Source organism: Lepisma saccharinum, chromosome 7, assembly GCF_977018435.1.
Source record: "Lepisma saccharinum chromosome 7, izLepSacc3.1, whole genome shotgun sequence".
Classification (NCBI taxonomy): Eukaryota; Metazoa; Arthropoda; class Insecta; order Zygentoma; family Lepismatidae; genus Lepisma; species Lepisma saccharinum.
Genome location: NC_139235.1, coordinates 15,209,080 through 15,230,589, shown reverse-complemented (window position 1 = coordinate 15,230,589; position 21,510 = coordinate 15,209,080). Strand labels below are relative to the sequence as shown.

Sequence of the window (21,510 nt, the reverse complement as noted above, 5' to 3'; positions counted from 1 at the left end):
TTTGGTTTATACCTACTTTATGCTCAGATAGGCTAATCGGGACGGAGTGGTTAGCACAGTGCGCTACGACGCCAGGGGTCCCGAGTTCGAATCAAGCCTTGGGAGTGGGTGTTCTTTGTATCACACATACCAGTCGTATTCCACTGTTTTCAAAAAGAAATTCTTACCGAGAAATTGTGCCACCATTTCCTTTCAACATAAGTGCCTGTGTGTACTGTAATAAAATAACTAATACCTAATTTCTTCGTATCTAATGTGGATCTTTATTCAGCTTTTTAGGTGCGCCTTGGATTCGATTGCGTCTTGGATCCCAATATAGTGTAATGTGCTGTTATTGCTCAAATGTAAAATGTAAATGCTAATGGCAATAGTACAGTGGTATTGTGAACGGTAAATTTAACAACAATGTAAATGTAATATCAAGGTATTTTTCTTACAAAGATGAGTATTTTTATTATGTACATCCGTGCGCCATATACAGGGTGTACATAAAATAATGTAGCAGTTTCAACACTTTTTTTTTATTTCTCGTAGCGATGGGGTATGAGAACAAATGTTACATTGGATGAAAGAACAACTGTGAAAGATTTTTTTAAACATACCCGCGTACTTGTAATTTCCCTCACTGCCGCTGGTTACGCCACTGTCGAGAAATGGCGACTCCCCAGAAGAAAGCATTCTGCTTATCTTTCGTGGCCACCACGTACTCCCGACAGCGCCCCATGTAATTTATTTATTTGGGGAGACCATGTTTACGTGCCATCACTACCGACCGATCTGCCTGAATTGAGAAACCGGATTGTTCATCACATCAGACATGCTGATACGAGTGTGGCAGGAAATGGACTTTCGACTCATGTATGCCGTGTCAAGAAGGGATCGCACATTGATGTAAGTTGCACAAACTTATTACAGTAAAACCTGTCTATCCCGGAACATGATGGTTCCGAGCAAAATTTTTCGTCTTAACAGTTTTCCTTCTTATACAGGGTTGACTTTAAATACAGTATAGAGCGCTCCAGGAAATAATGGAAAGACAGATTTACATTTCGCATTACTTATAATGTAGAGTACTAATGCATGTACGTACATGAATAAAAATGCGATACAGTCGCAATAAGCATAGCAGAGATTACAATTATGTAACTACACAACATGTTGGTACAATTTTTACAGTATTGTAAGAACGTACAGTACGTACTTATGTATCGGGACCCGGGACCCTGGACCCCTGGCGTCGTAGCGCGATGTGCATAGAGGAAAAGAGAAAGATTGAAAGATGGAATAAGAGAGGTGAAGAAACATTGAGATAAAAGTGAAGAAAAAGAAAGAAACAAAGAGAGATAACAAGAAAAATAGAAAGATTGACAAAGAACAGAGGAGAAATAGACAAAGAAAGGTGGAGAAAGAGGGTAAGAGATGAAAGAAAGAAACGGAATTGTAACAGCTATGATGATTGACAATGTTACCGATAAGCGAGTGGCAACAGAGGCGTGTTCCACTTACAGTATTGCATTGTTTTCTTGCGAGCGAAAAAAATAAAGGCAGAAATTTCCGTCTTACTGAGAATAAAAACATCTCGTTGGTCTTTAAATGGTGTTCCGTTTCCGTGTTAAGGAGCTTTCCGCCTTAAGCAGGTCATTTTCAGGTATAAAATCTGTCCGTTCTGGGGACTTTTTTCCCGTATTTACAGGTTTCCTTCTTATAGAGGTTCCGGGGATATGCAGTTTTTAATGTATTATTTTTTTTTATCTAAAGCTGAAGCAAAATACTGTACGCTTTACATTCGTGTCTTAAATCCAAAGAAATATGGTATATAGAATAGAATAATTGCGATAAATTTTGTACATTTTGATTCCACGTACTACTAACTGTACAATAATAAAGACGTTAAAACAAATACCTGAATAACAAATAAATCAAATAAAAACTTTCCACGTTGAATGTACGCGGCTGATATATAGACGTTCCGAACCAGTCGTATCACAATATAAAATAGCGCCATCTTATATCCCTTTCGTCGTTATCCTTTAAGCTTGTATTTCTGAGAACTTTAATCCAAGATTTTTGATTTAATATGAATCGAATGCCTATTTCTACTAATGTGTTTAGATTTGTCAAATTCTGGTTCATATCTATATTCACTGTGTACTTTCTTCAGTTATTGTGATAAAATTCCCACAGTAACTGTTTAAATCTATTTGACTTTACTTGGCTTTTCTAATACGATATTGCAACCATAGCAAATTAAATAGTATTTTGAAAGATCGTAATATATACCTAACTCCACACATCAAATATTTACAGCTAGAATTCCTCAAAAAAAGTAACTACAGTTCAAGTCACATGGAATCTGCTCACTGTCGCTGCGATTGGCACAGCGATTCTACTGCACTGTATTTAAATGCCATCACGATCGGTCCAAATTTTTCTTATTTCTAGAATTTCAAAGGGAGCTGTCGTTTCTAAAACACAAAAAAAACGTCAATTTTCTGGTACTAACAACCAGTGGCGACTCATGCTACTTATTGTTAGGAGGGCTGCATTCATAAAAAAAAACTTAACTATTTGAAGATAACCTTCATTTTTACTTGTACGATTTACCATTCAGAACACCAGATTATACGGTATAACTTACTGCCAGAAAACAAATAACTCTTTGAATCGATTCGAAAACTTAAACTATCACGCACTTACTGACAAGCGAAACGGACACGTTACGAAGCCGGCCACTGTTTCTCTCGGTGATCGCATGTTTATGCGCGGTGTCCGTCGTCATAGTATGAGAGCTTTCGATTTCTACCACTTGGCAGCGCCACCGTACATTGGACTGCGTTAAATGCAGTCAGCTTTTTAGCATTGACAAGGGCCTAGCAGGGAGGGAAGTGGAAGCAATGGTTACGTTAGAGTTAACATGGATATGTACTGGCAGTCCCCACGGGGAAAGCGCCTTCATATACCAGTTTGCCTCTTGTCGCGCGCCAAGTGAATTTGAAAGCTCCACACAGCACAACGGGACGCAGTAAGATAGCGGAAGTATAAATATTTAATTTTTGCACTAATGGCAACAAAATATAATTTGTTTGGGGGGGGGGGGCTGCAGCAGCAGCTCCCCTTCATCGGTCGTCACTGCTAACAACCATAAAAAATCGAAAAAGAAATGGTTACCATAGATTAAATTTTGATGTAACTCGTTTCTATGTGGGTGTACTGGTTAATTCCCAATTGAAATCCAAACTCGAGTGTCCAAATTTTTTGATCCGACAGTAGTCAGTTCCAAACACTGATCATCCCATTGTGGGGAACAGACTGAATTAATATGATTGACTCATTCGCCTACTGGTACTCTTTCCGTTGGTTGTACGGTAGCACAATCAGGTCACAGCCAATTCCACAGAATAATTAAGTCAAATTTGAGTTTTCTTAGTTCGGAGTAATCGTTATTTGTAGCAGCCATAGTTAATTATGGCTATTAAACAAAAAATCCGAATCAAAGTCTTCGGTAAGCACCTCACGCTGCCGACACACTGTATAGAATAAGAATCTGGCTAAATGTTATGGATACCATAAAACCAGGTACTTAAATTGTCCGCAGTTATGGCTATGAGTTATTACGAAACCTAAGTAGCGTGGCGAGAAAGTTTCCAACGAAACAGAAGACATTATCAACATGGGTGTAAATGGATGTTGCGTATAGTGTTATTAACGTCCTGTATCCTGCTTAAAATGCATTGGCGCTGTTCTTTAGGAGGTGCTTCGTTCAAGTCTTAGCACGTATAAGGCGATTCTACCTGGTCATATATCTAATGCGTATGTGGCGCCGTGTCACATGTCGAGGCAATCTGTACACATGTTGGGACTAAATTCAATTCTTGCTCGCTTATCGGAATACTTTTGCAAAATGCGATGCTGCTCGTGCTGTGAAGTTTGCGCATGGATATCCCGGAATTTATTATTGCGCACTTTCGGTGTTCTTTGAAGGATATGAGCAGTGTTTCTTTCAAGATGAGACACAACTCGATTCAAGCGATCGATACTTGACATGGCAATTTCGGGAAACATGTACAATAGATGCACAAGATACAGTTAAATCAGTACGAATACATTTTTGGTCATGTATATGCATAGGCGTATCTAGAATTTGTATCTCGGAGGGTCACAAATTTTACTCCAACACTGAAATTATAACGTGCAGACTTTTGACATAATAGAAACAGTCATGTGTGCATGTACACCGAAATGATTATCGGGGTTTCAAGTAGTCGGCATATAGTGTCACGCCGAAGACGTGACTCGATCCCAGGACCCCGGACGTCATAAATCGATAAGCTAATCACACCGCAAAGGGATCCGGCCAAAGCGATGGCAGTTAGCTTCTTACAAGCAGATTACGCCAGCGACCGTCAGTGGAGCTGTAAGCCGGAAGAATATGAAATAGATCAAAATCAGCATTATCCACAAAAAGCGATTAACAACAGTTTTTATGATCGAAAGTTCGAATTTCCTTTAAATAGTTCGCGTGAGAATATCCCAATTTCTCAGTTGCTTTCAGTTTTACCTCCGATGTTCTAATTGCAATAGAGCTAAGTTGTTGTTGCTTAAAAAGGAAAGTAAATGTTAGAATACCGGGACTAATCTATAACACCATTAAGCCTTGTTTCCACGATATGAAAACTCAATATGCTGACCAAGGCAGAAATTTATTTTAAAACATAAACTAAACGTAACGCTTCAACCTTCTAGCAAGGTCTTCTTCAGACTCTGTACGAAGTACAAATGAAACAAGGTACAAAACAGGAAGATATATATACACAAAAATCACCCCCCTCCAAACGCAAGATTATTACAGGGTGGCTCAATAAGTCACTTAACACCCTCAGTACAAGGCCACTGCGGCATGGAATTTGAAATTGGCGATGACCAATCGTTATCTGGCCAAGGGGGAACCACATTGACACCACCCGCACGATCGGCGGCCATATTGATATCCGCCATCTTGAATTCAACTTCAGAATTTTAAATGGGAAGGGGGTCGTGCGACATATCAAAATGGGCTAGAATTTCACGAGAAATGCAATGGTGAAGGTTTTTTCGACGTATCTTTAACCAGTAAAAAGTTATGACTGAATTCTTGTACCAATTTGCTCCTTTTCGAGGTGTTATAAAAATGCCTTAAAATTTGTTTAGCGCTTCGGTAATGCATCGAGATCAAAGTGACGTCTATGGAGAGACGTTCGCATGCCATTGCACATTATTTTAATCGGATACATCCATGAAGAGCTGTGCATTATGAATGGTTGTCGCGAACAATTTACAGTGTGACGCTTCCATTGAATTAAAAGTCCTTCACAGTGACAAGGCTAATGTTTATGTTCATAAGGAAGTTCATAAACAGAATATGCGACCCTTGTCATCTGATCACTAACTTTGGACAAAAACTGGTTGATAACGTTCCCATAAGTGTTCTGGTGTTCTTCCCTATTGAAAAAACTCTGTAAAAAGTACCTTCTTCCATCAGCAAGGATGAAAAAAACTGTTTATTTAACAAATCCAAGTAGTCCTAAGCATTTAAGGTTCCGTTGATGGAAAATTGACTAACCAATCGTGTTCCACACAGCACGCCACACCATTAACTTACCAACACTAACCATTCAGCTTTGATCTGTCGAAAATGGGTTATCAGATAAAAATCATCGAATTTTCTGTTTATAAACTTCCTTATGAACATAAACATTAGCCTTGTCACTGTGAAGGACTTTTAATTCAATGGAAGCGTCACACTGTAAATCGTTCGCGACAACCATTCATAATGCACAGCTCTTCATGGATGTATCCGATTAAAATAATGTGCAATGGCATGCGAAGGTCTCTCCATAGACGTCACTTTGATCTCGATGCATTACCGAAGCGCTAAACAAATTTTAAGGCACTTTTCTAACACCTCGAAAAGGAGCAAATTGGTACAAGAATTCAGTCATAACTTTTTACTGGTTAAAGATACGTCGAAAAAACCTTCACCATTGCATTTCTCGTGAAATTCTAGCCCATTTTGATATGTCGCACGACCCCCTTCCCATTTAAAATTCTGAAGTTGAATTCAAGATGGCGGATATCAAGATGGCCGCCGACCGTGTGGGTGGCGTCAATGTGGTTCCCCCTTGGCCTGATAACGATTGGTTATCACCATTTCCATGTTGCGCGCTGCAGTGGCCTTGTACTGAGGGTGTTAAGTGACTTATCATCGCGCTGCGACGCCAAGGGTCCCGGGTTCGAATCCCGGTCGGGCTTGGTTGTTTGTGAATGTCCTTTCATCATTTCATCACTCATCCCCATCTTCGCAAATTAGCCAAGAGGCACAAAACGCGAAGTAAAATAAACTAAATCAATCAATCAATCAATCAATCAATGTTAAGTGACTTATTGAGCCACCCTGTAGAAAGTTGTTTTTTCTGGAACATTTCAGCAGGTGGCCTTCCCTTGTCAACTGTACTTTCACCTGACAGGCGATTTAGCTAAACATTTCCTTTCATCTGGAAAGTGGTTGGACTTTTTCTCACGCTCTTTTTCCTTATCCTTTCTTTCTTAATTCCTCTTCCTTCTTCCCTCCTCTTTCTCTCTCGTCCTTTCCACTCTTTCTAACACCTTCTTCCATTCTTTGTTTATCTTCAGTCCCCCATCCAGTATATTGTGTCTACTTCCCCTTTCTTCTGTATTTCCTTGGCCTCCTTCCATTTTCTCACTAAGCCCCGTGACAGGTTACGTTTGCAGCAACTTTTCGCATATATACAACAAAATGTGCACACAGAATGTAGTTGAGCTGTAGTGCTGCCAATTTTCTGACAGTCTGGGATATGAACAGCTAGGTGGTTGAGGCAAGACTGCCACGGGAGATGCTGAGTTCCATTCTCGAGCGGAATAATACATAAAATCTGCTGTAAAGTTAACCTGTCGCGGGGCTTAGTACTATCTTCTCCCTTCCTATCTGCTTAGCCTCATCCCACTCTATGTCATGTCCTGTTTCTCTCGTGTATTTAAATATCGCATTTCTCTCTCTCTTAAATCGTATATCATCCCTATGTTGTTTCAACCTGTCTTTCAACCACTCTGACATTCTTTACGCTAGTATTAGAGCATGGAGTTGCGCTCCCTAGAATGTTTTATTTCAGGATATGACCTTTTCTACCAGCGGAGAAGATAATCGCTACAGAACTACAGGTACGAACATTCCTTTATCATGTCCTCGCCCTGCCAGTCCAGTCAGTAGAAGTGTTTTATACTAAATGTTGTTAGTGTTCCGTCATTTATCTGTGGGTGTCACCCCATACCCTTTGTGCCCCTCTTGTTACGCAAGCGAGTTGCTTCAGGTAGTCGCACCCTTAAGTCAACGATCCCCTAAATCCACCTAAGATTTAATACGATATTGCAACAGACGAAGGTGAATGCTTATATCGTACATGTATGATACGAACGGCTGTGAAAGTTTGCTCTGAGCACTTACCATTTGTTTCCCATCATTCATAGCGGCGTAGGTTTATTACAAGATGGCGACTACCATGCGACTTTCGTGCCATTGAATTTGCCAGGTATGGTTCTGCTGTTTCAGTTCAGCAAGCTTTTCGATGGCGATTTTGAAGTTATCCTTCATCCGATAACAACATTCGTTGATGGTTTAATAACTTTCAAACAACTGGATGTGTCTGCAAAGGGAAGAGTTCTGGACGTCCAAGTGTGTCGAACGAAAGCGTCGAGAAGCATTGGACTGCCGGATGGATGTGTGCTGTGTTACGAAAGGTGCTCACATGGAACATTTATAAGGTAGACTGTAAACTTGTTGAGTTGTTGATTACTCCCACATAAGCTTTGTCCTTGTACTCCCACATACGAGGTGTGGCTAGAAAAAGCCGGACTGTTGCTACAAAATCTTCCATTGGTTATTTTGTACAATACGAACATTATCCTCTTCAAAGTACTCCCCTGCACTATCGATACACCGCTCCATACGAATCTTTCATTGCTGGAAGCAGTGCTGGAAATCATTTTCTGAAACCATGTTCATGACCTCCGTCGCTTTTGTTTTCACAGATTCTACGGTCGTAAATCTAGTTCCTTTCAGTGTTGATTTGGCCTTTTGGGAATAAAAATAAGTCGCACGGAGTAAGATCCGGCGAATAGGATGGATTTTCTAACACTGGGATTCCATACTTGGTCAAAAAAGCCTTGACTGACAATGCCGTGTGGGCAGGAGCATTTTCCTGATGAAGAATCCACGACTTGCATTTCCACAAATCAGGTCGTCATCTTCTTACTTGCTCACGAAGGGTCGTCAGCACCGTAATGAAATAATGTTGGTTGACTGTTTGATCTTCGGGTACCGAATTCGAATCAATTCACCGACAATTGCAATGTTTGATTCCGTTTGTGACGTGCAAGGCCATCAAGGATGCGAGTCATCCGCGATCACTTCTCGTCCCTCTTTAAACCTTTGAAACCACTCAAACAATTGAGTGCGTGATAAATCCTAATCTCCGTACACTTCCTTCAACAAAACGTAAGTTTCTGTGGCGGATTTTCCGAGTTTCATAAGAAACTTCACATTGATACGCTGTTCCACTTTCACACTTAACATTTTTGCGACGGAGCACAGATGTACGGTTCACTTCGTCCACAAGCTACAGCGGAACTGAGCGTCGCGCATCCTGGGCAATCACACAGTCGATAGGCAGGATATCACGTTATACACTCATGCACCGCTTGACCTTGACGCGCTTGCCGTTTGTCGACAGCAACATCAATCCGGTTTTTCCTAGCCACACCTCGTATAAGGGAAATTAAACGACTATCAAAACCCCGATAATCATTTTGGGACTCGCTGTATAATGTCCACATGTAGATAATTACAAGGTTTCGTTTTAGATCCAGTTTGTGGTAAGATAAACTAACCACGACTGGACCTTCAAAGTTGAATCCGAACCACTGTGTAATGTACCTCCACCAGGAAAAGAACCCGGGACCCTTTGATTATAAGATGATAGAACTAGTATATATTTGTGAACCAGAAGCAGTTCTACATGCTTACAGAAAGGGATAAGCATGACAAATCACTTCCTTAGGTGAAACTGTTCAATGTTTAACCTAGAATTCTCTCGCCTTGTGTCCAACAAGTAACGTTAGTGGAAGCTCCAGATTGGGTCTCCAGTGTTGACTTACTTAAAGCTTTAGTAAATCTAGTCCTGATGAATGTATTTCTGCTAAACTTCGTTTCATTCTGTTGCTATGTGGGAAAGGATTGGTCGACATGGTCGGCGCCAGGAATTTTGGCAGGAGGGGGCAAACTCACGAAGAAGCATGTACGGCACGAGGAAATCTTTGTTCGCATTGGTCCACTTAGAAACACAGCTTGTAGCGTCAGCCTCCAGATTGTTGAGTATATAGGAATGCACAGTTGTCAATTTTGTTACCAACTTGCTGTACTAGTCGAATGACAATAGTCTGAGGTATTTTTGGATGAAAATGAACAGTTCCCGACATTGATGAAAATCGTAGATCCAAAGCAGCAATAAGTAAATCGAGACATGGAACGAACAATTGCCGAAGAAAGTACTATCCTACACTTTCTGATGGGTAATTTTCACGATACTGTTCTCATGAAGTGCAGCGAGTTCATGTTTGTACCACATCTATATGCCCACAAATGTGTTCAACTCGAACGTAATGCATCTGCAAATTTGCTGTCGACATTTTCCCTGTCTTGCAGAATCAAGAACGAACATTCAGGAAAAAGCCAGAGAGGGGGAGATGCCCCATCTTGCCCTTTATGTGGCGGCGCCTATGTTGGTCGAACATTTTTGCCCGTTCTAATATACCAATACTTTTTATAATACTTAGACATCCGCCGGTCGCCGTGGCGGAGTGATTAGCGCGTCGCGCTGCAACGCTAGGGGTCCCGGGTTCAATCCTGGCCTGGGCATGGATGTTTGTGATCAATTTCATCATATCATCACTCATCCCCATCTTCGCAAATTAGACAAAAGTGGCACAAAAAGCAAAGTAAAATAAAGCAAATCAAAAACTTAGACATTCATTTTCGTAGGGGGGAAGTGTCCCCGTGCTCCTCCCGCTAAATCCACCAATGTGTACACATTCATTCTTCTTCATGTCGCACACAGAAAACTAAATGCATCAAATCTACTTAATGCACTAATTGTTTTTGTCAATAATCAGGTTTTGATGCATTTTCTATATCGTTTGTAAAGATAACGCCAAAGTTCGTCATGCTAGTGAATATTATGTTCTATGTCTAATTGTAATGCATCAGTTGATGCGTTTTTTATGCATCTTCCTGCATCAACCTTTCTTCCACGTAATACACCCTGGACTGGACTGCATTTCGCAGATAAACGAGCCTCTTGCATCTAGACCAGTGGTGCTCAACCTTTTTCACCCCGGGACCCATCTTGAAAGATATTACACTACATGGAACCCATAAGCTTGGGCGCCGGCAGAATTACTTGTTGGGTTGTGCACCCAGTCTATAATCATATTTTTTGCTACCGGCGAGTACTTTCAGGAGCAATATTTTTCGCTTGGTTAAACAATTTTCACGTACTTCATTCCAGAAAAGTAAATATGTAATTTTCATGTATGGCAACCGCATACACATAGACACACGGTCCGAAATATCAAGCGACACCTTAACAAGCCCGTAGCTAGAATTGATCTCCAGGCGGGGCTCGCAGGTTATCAGGGGAGGGCTTTGTAAACCAAGTTTAGTTTTCAAAAGATTAACAGTATTAAATCAAGGTAAATTGGGGGGAGGGTGCATTATGTTATTATAAAACATAAAATTTAGAAATATCATGCAAATACTACAGTTTTTTTATATATGTCTTCTAAAACATATATTGATGTGTTAACTGACTGCTACACACTCTATACTATTCTTGATGATACAGGTATTTATATCATAAGTCTATATATTTATATCATATCACTTCAATCATAGTGCCTAGCTGCCTACCGTACCCCGGCCGAAGCAATAAAACTCCTCTTCGTTCCCAAGACTATGGATCTGTTGGCATTTGACGCAGCTGTGGAACGAATGTCGATGATGACGTTAAAGTCACAGATATTTGTAAAACGAGTGGCTGTAGGAGGGGCAAAGAAGTTGCAGGTTAAGAAGATCCCCTATGAAAGAACTTTCTAAAGTCTAGAAAATCTTCTAAACACTTGCCGGTACTTAGATTTCTGCTAACAAACACGATGAACAAATCTAATACCTGCTGTTCATGTTCTGTGAAATTATCCCTCGCGAACTTGTGAACAAAATAATATATGTATTTTCACTCTTCACCTCAAAGAAATTAGAATACAAAATAGTTTTATCTAATGTCAAGGGGGCCGTTGGCAGTGCCAGGGGGGGCTGAGCCCCTGCCTGGCTACGGGCCTGCACCTTAAGTCGATATGCATGTGACACACAGATAATTAAGAACTCATTGCTGCGACTGAAACGAAAACGACAGATATCCGATTCTCTGGAGTTAAACATCAGGGAGATGCCGGTAAAAAGCAATGGCAGAGCGCGAATAACATAAATGTAGAGTTTAGACTACGTACGTACAACAGGGTTCAATTTAAATTGTTAAAATAATATATCTTAGTAATATAGATGTCATAGGTTTTTAAGATACAGTAAATAAGTTTTCGAGCCCGACTTCGCGACCCACCAAGCGCTTCCTCGGGACCCAGCAGTGGGTCGCGCCCCATAGGTTGAGAAAAGATGGTCTAGCCTCACAGCCAGTTTGATCCTATGTGTTCTGTCCACTTCCGTCATATCACCGCTGATCCTCACTTTCCGTCAAAAAATAAAAAAAAATAGAAACTATCATTAAAATAATGAAAATCATATCTGTATTTTAAAAAGTAGGGAATTTAGTTTCATCTCATATGTCCCGCGCGCTCTCTCTGTCTATTCTGTGTACAGACCTAGAATGTAGGTACCTATTTCTTAAATGTAAGCATATAAAACCACTAGTATTGTAAAAATGCAATATGATATTATGTATACAAATCTAAATTTATTTTATAAAATTCTTTAATTCCTCAAATTCCCTTTCGATTGTATATACTGATATTCCAACAGCATTTTTTCCACTTTACTCTTAAAAAACCATGGTTCTCTCAATATTTTTGAAGCTTTTTGGTAAAGAATTGTATAACTGGATGCCTGTGTAAAATGGTCCTTTTTGGTATGTAGTTAGCCGTCCTTTGGTAATGTGAAAGTAATTGTTTTGTCCGGTATTGTAATTGTGAGTGTATAAGTTCTTTGGAGAGTTTGATTTAGTTTCGTGCATAAAATGGTTTGTGTGTGGAGGGATTTTTTTAAAAAGAGGTTTGCATGTTTCAGTTTTGTGTGTATTTGCCATGATACGCAATGCTCCTTTTTATGCTTTAAAAGTCCTCTGTGATTGCGACGAGTTTCCCCCCCAAACTCGTGTGTTTGTTGTGGTGTTATTAGTGTAGTAGTGTTTCTCGGAAGCTATACGTTCGGATGCGAGGGTAATAGTCACTGGCGTACGCAGGATTTTTTCTGGAGGGGCTGGAATTGTAACTGTGGGGGTGCTTCCTGGGGGGGGGGGGTTGCATACACAATACGATATTTCATACTTTTAGAATTTTCCTCTCTCAAAATGGCATCGGGGGTATTTTAAGGAGGCTCCGTGAGTTCACTGCTTTTTTTGAAAACGTTGATTTTCTCAAAATTTCGGAAGGGGCTACAACCCCTTCAGCCCCCTACTGCGTACGCCAGTGGTAATGGTGGTGAATTTTATAAGCAAATAGAAGAATCTCTGTGTGAAGAATTCTTGCAATTTGGAAAGTGCTTCTGCGGTGAAGCAGACGAAATGAGTGTATTGCCGACAGCGTCCACGACTCAACAAGGAGTGTCGGGAAGCCGATAGGGTTATACCTTACAGTAATCCAAGTTCCCATTACTTACCATTTAGATTGCATGTATGGAGTATTAGTATTGACAATGACACTGCTGAAATCTTAAACCAATCATATACCATCGCCGTCTTGATTTCACATTCTTCCCACAGCATGGGTGAGTGTCCGAATCTGTTGAGTCTAGACGCAATTAAACGAGGTGGCGGATACGTCGACACAGCAGAGCAGGAAGCGGGATTTGTGCCGCTGTTCAATCCTCAGGAGTCAATTATGTAAACGGTCAGATAACGTGTAAGTTACTGCGTCGTAAATAAACACACAGCATAAAAGAACCGGCTCGGGTTACGGCCGGAAGGCTCATTTAACGCGTTATGGATACGAACGCCGCTCCAAGAAGTTTTCTATTAAGACGTGCGCAAAAAGTAATCAGTCAGTTTTGAGTCGCCAGCCAGTCCACACTTCCGTGTCAGTCGTCTGTACGTACCTCGGAAACTAATCAGGAGGGCAATCCAAAATTAAGTTGACCAGCCTTTTTGTGTCTCTGTCCCGTTTTCTTTAAACGTAAAACGGGAGGCAAAAATGTCCCTTTTCTGTGACAATAAGCATAGAATTACTGTAACAAGACACATTCTCTACTCTATTACTACTATGAACTATGGCACTGTTGAGTAGAAATTGTCACGTGCCAATTCCGACGACACAATGAGAAATGCAAGGAAGAAATGTTTCCCGAGAGCGACGATAGATGGCAGCGCGCCATATAAAGAGGAGCAGAGTTCATTGTAGAAACTAGGAGCGGAGAAGAGTGATTATATATATTATAGTAAATGCAAAATACATAAAGGAAGAGTATAAAAATTATAGAAGGAGTGAATAAAATGTTGTAAATAGCCAATTAAGATAATTAAGAATTTGCTCCTATATGAAACAATTAGGAAAGTTAATAAGTGAGCAAATGAATGTATCCTTTTTGATCCTAGTGATCAAAATTTGATTTAATACCTCTGATGAGGAGAATATCGTCAGCTTTTGTGGTTGTCAGTCCCCCGGTGGCGCAGTGTTAAATTAGACGCCCCGAAGCACTTACGGTTGCGCTCCTTATTAGATACACTGAGCCATGCTGTTAGCGATCCTGGGCTATTCCCCTTTTGGTCGTTATATAGGAGGTGGCGCTACTGTCAATTTAGACGCCCCCAATATTTCTATAAGTATAGCTTGTGTTGCTGTATAATGCAAAAAAGGAGCTACAGAAATCTATATCATATTAAAATTACATTTTGATTTCACATTCCAATTTTCTTAAAATATTGGAGGGCCTTCTATGTTTACCTGAAACGAATGTCGCCAATGGTGTTTTCTTACATGTTTCTACGAACAACTGCACATTTTAATACATTAATAATTGTGTTTAGTGCCATCATTATGTACCCGATATATATGGATTTGTATACATTGTGAGTGCAAAGAACAGGCAGCTTCTAATTACAAACATTTGTCCAACCTTAGAGAAAATACGTTTTTCTCCTCGTAATGATTCTAAATGTTATTTCAAGACAGATGTTAATCTCCTCAAAAGTAGTTAACTACGTATAAAAATATTGGCACCAGTGACAGACATAGGTGCCCCAAACACTTCCACTTTGTGATGCAGGGGCTCCACGGCAAAAGGGACCCCAAAAACAGCTGGTTTCGTGCATCAGCAGTTAAGGAAGATTTGTTTTTAACCATTGTTAAATTTGTAATATTTAAAAGAAGTGCATTTTTTAAGGGATGGAGTTGAAAATGTGATGAGAGTTTCCAGCATATAAAATTCCCAACATATAGCATCATTGACATTGTAATAGAAGAAATTAAACAAACGTTTCTGAACAATAAAGAAACAATTTTAACAATGCATTACTTTACAATATGATCTAGGCAACCAGTGCAATGGATAAAGTGATTCAAGAGTATATTTTTTGTGACAAGTAAGTTTCGAGTCTCGAGTTAGAATGCGAAACTTGTCATTTAGTGTAAGTACGAAAAAACTACCTTACTATTTCTGTAGCATTCATCAGTATGTAAGCAAGATATAAGCATTGTTGTTATTATCATGCTGTATAGGCTTATTTGATTATTTCATGTTACCAGTGTTGTTCCATTTTTTTTTACTTCTCTTTAGAATTTTCTTTACTGTAAAAACCAAACGTGCTGGAAACTACAGCAGAAGAGTTGTTAAATTCGATCTATAGGGCTAATTCTGCGGAGGAGGTGAGGAGGAAAGCTGGTATCCCGGTTGGCGCCCTATTAAATTATTATTATTTTCAGTTGATAAGGAAATACAAAAAAACACATTAAATGTGGCATGTCTCGAGCTACATGCTTCATAATGCAACGGTTCACGGGATCAGTAGCGGTGATTAGGAGGAGGACACTTTTCGCCACTTTTGACACCGCACTATGCTAAAACTTATCTACAAAGGGAAATCTACTGTCTTTGCCCCCAGTTTTGGTACCTTGCCCTCCCCCCCCGGTTTTGGAACCCAATCACCGCCACTGCATGCGATTCATTTTAAATAACAATAACACTTAGTGTAACAGTCCTTGAGGGACAGGGTCATACCTACCCACTGCCGGCCTCACTCCCACATGCATCAGCAGAGGTGGACGTGACATGTGGTCAGCACGATGAACCCCCAGTCGTCGTAGATTTTCATGAACGTTCAGTATATGCGGGAAAAAGTTACTAAGGTGTAAAAGAAAGGTTTTGTACGAAGAAAAAACAAACATGGATAAAAAGCCTGCTGTGGAGTTGCTTGCAAATATTTTCGATGTGTATCGATGGTCTGTGTGGGTATTTATCGAATCGATAAAAGAAAGATACATTTTTTCACATTTCATGCATTACAGATGCTTTTATGAGGTTAATTATGGCATATTAATTAAAAAGTATGCATGATGCTTGAAACCGCAAGGCAATAGCATGGTAACATACACAAATTTGTATACCGCATAATTCGGACGGTGCGTTCTGGGTTCGATTCATATTGAGAACTCCAAAACTTCGGTGTTCATCAAGCATCACGGAAGATTTTGTCCCAACAAGGACCCTTTTCAAGTCGTTCTGCTTTGATTTTCAACCATAATGAGCTGATGAGATCAATAAGATGAGAAGCTAAAATAAAAATGAACATTTTTGCCCTTGCACATACTATCTTTTTGCTGCACATTCTGTCCTGCAATATTCACACTTTACAGCAAGGTGCAGCAAGTACACCCATCATTCGTCAAGGTCATTAGGAAAGAGAGAGGAGTGTTTTTTTGTTCAGTATTTGTCATGTCTCTGTACAATTTTGGGTTAACATGACATATTAACCGAACAAGTTGTCTGCGTTCCCTTTCAACGTGCTTATAAATTGCAAGCAGCGCAGAAGAACAAACATAAATTATGGGGAATATTGCAACGTTTGGACTGTTGTTTATGGGGCTGTTTTGCGCCTGCCCTTATAGAGACGTACCAGGATGCTACGTCCTTGTGTTCTTCTCCAGTACAAGGAGTTTCATGAGATAACTGTGGAAAACATGTTATGTGCTGTGCTCCGGAAGTGTTTTTGCTGGTAACATAGAGTTTGTTCATAATTTGTCGTGTTTGTATGACGTAATGGTGGGTAGTGGGTGCTCGAAACTAAGGGTCTCTTCACGCAAAGCCAGTGAGTGAAGTTTTCAACTAATACTTCCACCCAGAGGTATAATTGGGATTTTCTTTATTGAGAACCAGGCCAAATTTTTGACAAAACAATTCTTATGGGAAAATGCTAAGCTAATAGCAACTTGTCACTAAATCAATTGCGACTATTGTATTTCTAAAATACTATTTTTGAATTTTACATTAATGCAGTTGCCTATTTTGTTAGCTGCACTTTATGGTAGTGTAATTTGTCCCACCGCGACTACACGAAGTCATTCATAATGACTTAGATTATGAACATAACATTGAAGTAATGCAAAATGACAATAATTCATTACATTTTAATTTCTAATGATATCTTAACCTTAGAGAAACATGGCATCAGAATCCACAAAAAATATTTCCTACTTTTTTTTTTTTTCACCAGGAATTTTCTTGCTGCAAAAATATGGAGCACGTCATTAAAAACAATTACAAACTTTACCACCAAGCACTGGCGTATGCACGGAGAGCCGATGGGGCTACAGCCCCTCCAAAAATTCTGAGAATATCAAAGTTTTCAAATGAAAGCATAAGAACTCGGGAAACCCAAAGTTGTAAATCCAAACCCACCTTAAGTTAATCCCGAGTACCATTTTTGTCTTTGACAGTTTTTAAAACTAAGTAAAAAATTGTAATTTCGAAATAGTTCGAACTATTTTTTTCGTCAGCATTCGTTTCCTCATCGCCTCCATAGTCTCTGTAGGCCTCCCCCATGGCGCAGTGGTAGCGTCGTTGCCTTGTAATCAAGGGGTCCCGGGTTCGATACCCGGTGGAGGCACAAGTGGTTCGGATCCCACTTTAAACTGTAGGTCCAGTCCCGATTAGCCATACTGTGCATAAAGTGGACTTAAAACACCAACCCAACAACATAGTCTCTGTACCAAGTTCCACTGCAATCCGATCGAACGGGCTCCAGAGTTCTAATCCAGAATCAATGGTAGGAAAGTTGAATGATTATTCATATGCTTTAAACGGACAAAGTTTCATCCACAATGTAGAAAATTCAAGGGCTGTATGAGTTTTAATTTTACATTCATGAACATTTTAAAAACAAGCTTGAGCGGTCGTGCACTCAATCACGTGCCTTGATTTTTCTCTCGTGGTCTCAACGAGTGGAGTGTGTGCTTGATTGATGGTAAAACTGAAAGTTGTTGACTTTTTTACAGGAAGTGCAAGAATACACATCCTCGTGGTTTGTTAGAACCATGTATAGCTTATGTTCTTCTGGTCGTTCATATATTTAGAAGCATCTGTTCCTCGTTACAGTGCTTCATGATGCTTGATTTACATTCGTAGATACCGCGTGGTATTCTACAGCGTGATTCTCTCGCTAGGAAACCAAAACTAACTCAATAACTGAGGACTTTGATTTTTCGCAAACACGATAACACCGAAAAATGTTAATTGTTGCAAAAAAAAAGTATTTACATTGTTACAGTGACATGTTCTATACACATTTTTAATGCATTTAAAATCACGAAATAACGCAATTCGGCATGAAATGTGAATTGTATTCTTTTTCGAGAATTTCAAAATATTTCGTGCTTAAAAAACAAAAACAAAAAAATCTCGAAAATGTAATTTTTTTGTGTGTTTTATGCCTAAAAATAAAATGTACAATATTTAAGTTTTCCAAAATAAATGTTAGCCACGATTACCCAACTTCTATCTGAAATTTTTCAATCACCGAGCAAAGTGGTGGAATTCTGACGGGAGATCGAGTGCGAACCTCCCGCAACACAGGAGCCGTAACATCGATATTTGTCGTGCGAGAAGTAGAATATAACTTCATCAAAAATCGTTCCCAGTGTATGAAACTGTCACGAACAGCCACAGGCCATGTAAGCAAGAAAATGAAAATACTAGTTTCAAAGGTATAATTTTAGGTATGTTTTTTTTTTTCGGAAAAGTGTGCTGAAATGAAAACGCGAATTTTGGGAAAAAAAAACACCGATAACTTTCGGTAACTTACAACAGTGTAGAAGAAAAGACGTCGCTATAGAAAGTCATTCAGAAGTAATTTCAGCACGTACCTTTGTTCCTGATAGATCTTCCTTGTCCTTTAACAACCCATTGTCACATAGATGACAATGTACGACACCTGAAAATACGAAAAAAAACTATGTTAAAAATCAGTGACGTTCATTACAACAAAAATGCACTGGGCTCAAATTATCTAAATATTTCAAAAATAAATTCATATGCAACAACTATGCATGCAACACATCAAGAATGAAAGTATCTGTAAATTTAAATACATAACGGACACAGTGCCGGATCTACAAGCCGCGAAACCGGGGCCGGAGACAAGTAAGCCTTTAGGGGGCCCTCAGCCATTGATATATTAGAGGGTTCCTATATGCGTATGTAAAAAATAAACGCAGTTACTCAGGGATACAGAAACGAATACAGTATATACAGGTAAAGGTAAATTTATAGTTCCCTGTGCATAGAGCACCGTGCGATAATGGCACATTTTGGGTACATTGGGGTAGGGCTCCACATATTTTCGATGTCGGCCAGCTTGGAAGTGATGTGATCAGCACCACGCTGCGGTCGCCTTTATCCCCCGGATTAGATTTGAGGCTGTGTGGGCTTTAGAGCCGCTTTATGTGGGACAAAGCCGGGAAAATTCCAATCTTAGATCTCCCAACCCGGGTTTCCCGGGTGACAGTGAGACCAGAATTTCACGAGAAATGCAGAGGTGAAGGTTTCTTCAACCTATCTTTAATCAGGAAAAAGTTACGATTGCATGATTGTAACAAATGTATCATTTTCCAGGTGTGTGAAAACAGTGTCATTATATATATCACATCACCCCCTTCCCATTTAAAAATGTCGAGTTGAATTCAATATGGCGGCCACCAATATGGTGGACGTCCGCTTAGAACACACCAATGTGGTTCCCCCTAAGCCTAACCTGTTTCTATCATGACCAATTGTACCCACCCAGCCTCACTCCTATACTTTTTATAGGGACTTTTGGTAGAGGGGCCTTTTCGTAATACTTTGCGAGGGGGGGGGGGGGGCAAAGTTCTGTAGATCCGGCACTGAACGGACAGTATACAGTGAGACTAGAATTTCACGAGAAATGCAGAGGTTGTTACGTTCCCCGGTTTATTCTCAATTGTTCTACTTACTTTTATTCCTCGACGGCGAGTATGAGACTTATCAGCCTACTTTGAAGCCCTCAGGTTATGGGAAATCAGATAAGGATATGCTTACGTAAGCCTTACTAACTCTCGCACACAAAAAATATATTTAGATGTCAGTTAATGTTAATATATTACACTTGCACTCGCAATTAAACCCCTTATTACAAACAAAATTGTATTAAGATCATGATTGTTCTTAACTACACAAATTAACACATACACATTTCCAAAATCACTTCCATTATCCCGCAACATTCATAATATCTCTCACGCCACAACCCCACAATCAAATGTTTTAAGGTTAGTCCATAACCATAACAGACTACCCAATTGAACAAACCAAATTACGTCATCATACGAGTAGACAATTAACATTTTAAACATATTAAGCACTTAAAATGATACAATAAGTGGGTGTGTATCAAGGTGAAGGTTTCTTCAACCTATATACATGTATATAAAGTGTAGTTTCTTATTAGGTTACACTAAGATGACCTAGCATGCGAAAAATCAAGTTGCTAAACAAGATACCGCACTAAAAACTAATTCTAAAACAAACAATTATACAACGACAATAAAAATATAATTTACAGAACAAATTCAAATTCACTCGATTGTCTTAAGATAAAATGATACGAGGGTCACTATTTATATTTTGAGCCTAACAATGAAAAAACAGGAATTTGGCATTGAAAACTGTTTTATTGTTTTTCGAAGTATTCTCCTTTATGGTCAATACACTTTTGCATTCGTTCGAACCATTTGTCAAAGCAGTTTTTCCAATCCTCTTGAGACACCTTCATAATATGGTTTTTGAACGCATCAACGGCGTCTTCCGCCGACGAAAATAGTTGTCCACGCAATTTATTCTTGACATTCGGGAACAAGAAGAAGTCATTGGGTGCCAAGTCAGGACTGTACGGCGGATGACCCATCAATTCGATTTTTTGACTGTTCATAAAGTCGGTTGTTAGACGAGATGTTTGACAGCTTGCATTTTCTTGATGAAGAATGATCCGACGGCGTTTGTTTGTTTTCCGTATTTGACCAAAGACCTCTGGCAAACAAATTGTTGTGTACTATTCAGAGTTGACCGTTCTACGTTCCTCTAAAGGCACAGTTGCCACATGACCAGTTTTCCCGAAAAAACAGGCGACCATTTGTTTCGATGTGCTTCGAGCACGAACAACTTTTGTTGGATTGGGTTCATCTTGAAACACCCATACAGTCGACTGCTGTTTACGTTCCGGCTCATATGCATATATCCATGATTCGTCACCTGTTACAATCTTATATACGTCTTTTGAAGCACCACGATTGTATTTATTGAGCATTTGTTTGCAACAATTGACGCGAGCGTCTTTTTGAGTTTTTGTCAAATTGTGTGGGATCCAACGAGAACATACCTTTCTCACAGCTAAATGATCATGTAATATTTTATATATGCTGGTGGAACTAATGCCTATGGTTGCCTCAATCTCACAGTATGTCACATGACGATCTTGCAGTATTAGGTTTTGCACAGCATCAATGTTTTCTTGAACAACAACTGATTTTGGACGACCTTCGTGAATCTCGTCGATTAAATTCGTTATACCAGCGTTTCACAGTGGCAAAGGATGGGGCTTCATCGCCAAATGTGGAAGTAAGTTGATCGATGCACTCTTGTCTTGATAATCCACGTCGAAAATCGTAAAAAAT

General features: G+C 39.7%; 1 protein-coding gene across 3 annotated transcripts in view; it reads right to left on the bottom strand.

Annotated features, from left to right (window-relative positions):
- Nucleotides 1–21,510, bottom strand: part of LOC145990145 (lactadherin-like) — a 299,516-nt gene that overhangs the window by 107,904 nt on the left and 170,102 nt on the right. For all 3 annotated transcript variants that reach the window (XM_083125812.1, XM_083125810.1, XM_083125811.1), the window contains exon 2: nucleotides 18,688–18,755. The gene's annotated coding sequence lies outside the window, so the exon portion shown is untranslated. The remainder of the gene's footprint in view (nucleotides 1–18,687; nucleotides 18,756–21,510) is intronic.